The sequence below is a fragment of the Medicago truncatula genome, chromosome 2 (genome assembly GCF_003473485.1).
Source record: "Medicago truncatula cultivar Jemalong A17 chromosome 2, MtrunA17r5.0-ANR, whole genome shotgun sequence".
NCBI classification, from domain to species: Eukaryota; Viridiplantae; Streptophyta; class Magnoliopsida; order Fabales; family Fabaceae; genus Medicago; species Medicago truncatula.
Genome location: NC_053043.1, coordinates 20,644,816 through 20,649,125, shown reverse-complemented (window position 1 = coordinate 20,649,125; position 4,310 = coordinate 20,644,816). Strand labels below are relative to the sequence as shown.

Here is a 4,310-nt window from a genome sequence, read left to right as displayed (position 1 = left end):
TGTCTCCTTATGCCACCTCTCAACAAAAACAAACAGCAGGTCGTGGTCAAAGATATGATAACTAAATGCTATAGCCACTGAAGTCCATTGGATCACATGGCCTCTTTGAACCATCGCTCTTGCATCCTATCCACATCTGGTTCTTGTATAGCCGGTAGATTTTTTTCCGTTGTTCAAACTTTAAGTTGGCACACCATAATAAATATTAAATAACAAAAATTAATACCATGCGATAGACCTTCAGTTTACATAAATAATATAACCTTTCCATACATGGGAAAATTGGTTATCTTGAAGACATTTGAGTAGTAGGCACTTGTTAATTTATCTTCATCAACTTCTTTTGATAAAGAATAGTAGGTTTTAGCCGATATGACGGGAAGAACGATAAGCTTGAGGGGAGGGATGGTGCGAATAGATTCTTTTCTTTTTAAGGACACCTACAAAATTCATTATTATAGAAAAAATTGTTTTAGAGTATAATTGAGATAATGAAAAAGTCAGTCCAAAATCTTATATATACTCAATATAGTTTGTTACTGTTAGACCAACAAAATAATCCTAATGTTAAGGATAGTGATCTGTCAATATCACCATTGGGTTTTCATTTGATGCTTTAATCCAACAAGGCACATGGGAGTTGGTACCTCAACCTCAAGCTACAAATCTTATAGGGTGCAAATGGGTTTACAGAATCAAAAGAAAACCCAATGGTGATATTGACAGGTACAAGGCTAGACTCGTGGCCAAAGGCTTTCATCAAAGACCAGGACTAGATTACACACAAACATTCAGCCCTGTTGTCAAGCCAACAACGATAAGACTAGTTCTTTCTTTAGCCCTGCAACATAATTGGCCACTCCGTCAACTAGATGTCAATAATGCATTTCTCCATGGCTTCTTGAGTGAAGAGGTTTATATGCAACAACCTCCTGGCTTCATTCACCCAGAAAAACAACATCATGTTTGCCGCCTAAGAAAATCAATCTACGGTCTCAAGCAAGCACCACGAGCTTGGTTTCAAACCTTACAAAAATTCTTATGTGACTATGGGTTTGTAAGTTCCAAATCTGACTCTTCCTTGTTTATTTTCAGAACTGCAGGCACTATTCTATACACACTAGTATATGTATATGATATTATCATCACGGGTAATTCCTCCATCAAAGTCAATGAATGTATAGCAGCTCTTGCACACACTTTCTCAATTAAAGATTTGGGCAACTTACATTACTTTCTGGGTGTTGAGGTTATTCCAAGTACTGCTGGATTGTTTCTTAGCCAACACAAATACATTGGAGACCTTCTTGAAAGAACCAAAATGCAAGACGCCAAACCTGTCCTCACTCCAATGTCTACTAGCGCACTGATGTGTAAGGATGATGGTTCTACGAGCACTGACACCACCTTCTACAGAAGCACCATAGGAAGCCTTCAATATTTGTCTCTAACTCGGCCTGACATTGCTTTCACCGTCAACAAGCTTGCTCAATTCATGCAGAGGCCCACTGCGACACAACTTACAGCATTGAAAAGACTTCTTCGATACCTTAAAGGTACCATATTTCATGGCTTACTACTGCAAAAACCCATGTCATCTTCTCTCATTGCATATAGCGATGCTGATTGGGCTGGAAACAAAGATGATTTCACTTCAACCTCTGCTCATCTTGTATACTATGTGTGCTCGTGATTTTCGGATATCAAACCATTAATTGATTTGAATCGTCAATCTTTGAACTCTCGATTTTTATTCATGGGAAGGGAAAAAATGAGTAAAAACCCTTATCGAGACTTTGGATTCGGGGGTTGGTTATGCGAAGGGAAGGTGCTAGCACCCTAAGCATCTACGGTATTCCGTAGGAACCTCTTACCTAATTTATCTTGTGCTAAATTCATTGTTTATTTGAAAATTATTACCTAAAAATCTAAGTGAAAGAATGGAGGGAGAAGAAGTATGTTTTTGGTTATTTTTATTTGATTTGGAAGGATAAAAATCCCATGCCTACATACCCTTAAAGAAAAGGGATCAAAACCAATGTAGTTCACCTAAAAAGTTTCTTTTTGGTGGGTTAGGTTGATTTTAAGATTTTTGAAAATGGGTTTTTAGAAGGGAAAGAGGCCTCAAGGCGTGAGATAAAATAAGGTGAGGTTGGTCAAATTTTAATTACAAGAAAATCAAGTCTACTATGAATATTAATTCAATTAAGCATTTGATTAAGAAAATAAAAGGAAAAAACACTTGGGTTACAAGCCAAGGTTTATTAAGAAAATATTTTTGGAGTTTTGCATATTTGATTTTTTGGTAAAATGATTTTTCCTAAACTAAACGGTATACTAGCGTAACGGCGTAAAACAATAAAAATAAGCGTAAAGCGGTAAATAAAGTGGGATAGTGTCGGTGCATGTGTCGGTGCTTGTGTTACCTACATTATTACATCAACTCCTAGATACATTCTATGGTCTCAAGAGAAATATAATAGCAAGAAATAAAAAGTGCACAAATTAAATTACACAATTCCTAAATACACACCAAGCAATTTAATGATAATAAAATAATTGACAAGAATTAAAGGATGCATGAGATAATATTAGTAATGATGCAAAAAAAAAACATAAGATAATATCATATACTAAAAATAAACTACCGAATAAGAAAATGCACAAAATAAAAATTTTAAATCACTCAACAAAACTAAAAGAAAGAATAATACGACAATTAAAGCATTAAAAATGCATGAAATATAGTTAACAATAAGATGCATGAGTTTTAAAAGAGTTACCAAAATATATACAGGGAGGGGTGCAGTAGCATGAACAGGGATATATCAGCTAGTAAGAAAATCAGTTCAGCAAATAGACATACGGGCCAAAGTAGGACAGATTGGGGTTGGATACGGATCAGTAAACCGGTTTAGGGAGGAAGAGTTGGATCGGTTCGGAAACCGGTTCGGTTCAACCGAACTGATCCAACAGAGAGCATATAAAAGAGTATATTTCCATTTTTAAGTCATTTTGCTCATGACCTTCTCTCTCTATCAAACCGGTTACTCTCTCCTCTCTCTAAAATCAAAACCCTCACTTCTCTCTCTACTCAAAAACAACACCGCCCCCTTATATCATCTTCTCCGGCGAGATAGTGTTTTCCAGCGCGGTGGCCGGTGGTGGCACCACCGCGCCGGAGTTCAAACTTACTCCGATTCAAAAATTTCTTGTAGTTCTAAACATCCTTATGCATGCTGGTTTCAATTCTTAAAATAAATTTTCAAAACAAAACACGGATTTACATAGATCTACAAAACAAAATTCGAAAAAAGGATGAACAAAACTCTTACCCTTTGTTACTTTTCGTACCGGTTCGGCTTACCTCTTCCTCTACGGTTCAGATCCGGTTTGGCTCGGTATGTATTCCGGTTCGATTCTGTTGTCACTTTCTTCTCCCTTCGCGATCCGATTCAAGCTCTATTCCTTGTTGCTGCTCAGTTCCGAAAAGAAGGTGAAAAGAGATCACGATGAACATTCATCGGTTGTTCATGATTCTTGATGATTTTTGTTTGCTTTGACTCTAAAAATTGAAGAAAGGAAATTAGGGTTTTTTGTGAAAGCTGCGGCTGCAAATGATTGATTTCTCGCTGAATGTTTTGTGCGGCCTCCCCCTTTTCTTCTTTTTTGCAGGTTTGATTTTATAGCATTAGGGTTGAAGAGAATAAGGAAGTAACTTGCAGAGATTATTACTGAGCTGCTGGATTTGGCAACAAAAACTTGACCCTATGAACTTGCCTAAACATGCGGCGTACGAAAAAAGAAATTTGGACCACTGCCGAAAACCTTCGGACTTATTGACAACATTGTACAGAAAAAACAGAAAATAAACATTATTAAATATTTAAATATTAAAAAGTAACTAATATTAAAATTAAAATTAATAAAGGATGCAAACTAGACAATGAAATAAAAAAAAGAAAATAATGGGAAAGAGAAGGGTCTGACTCAGAATAAAAAATGAGGTACTTCAAAGTAACATCTTTGTCGAAATTTTGTCTGAAACGACGAAAATTCCCGACTTCAAAAACACGAATAAAATGGGTAAGAATAGAGAAAAGTGGTCAAAATTTGGGGTATGACAGATGCCCCTATTTAAGTTTCTCTGTCACGGAGATTTAAAAGAAAATTCTTTAAATCAACGGGTCGAAGAGACTTAAATACCAAGTACACCAATTTTGACCAGTTCAAATGCTAAGAATGTCATGCTTATGAATATACTGGTATGAATGTCTGCGATGCAAGTATGAATGCAAGGACGACAAAAA

General features: G+C 36.2%; 1 long non-coding RNA gene across 1 annotated transcript; it reads left to right on the top strand.

Annotated features, from left to right (window-relative positions):
- Nucleotides 1-3,011: 3,011 nt before the first annotated feature.
- Nucleotides 3,012-4,310, top strand: LOC120578189 (uncharacterized). Its single transcript, XR_005644116.1, has 2 exons — nucleotides 3,012-3,496; nucleotides 3,676-4,310. It is a non-coding gene; the product is annotated as an uncharacterized lncRNA (long non-coding RNA).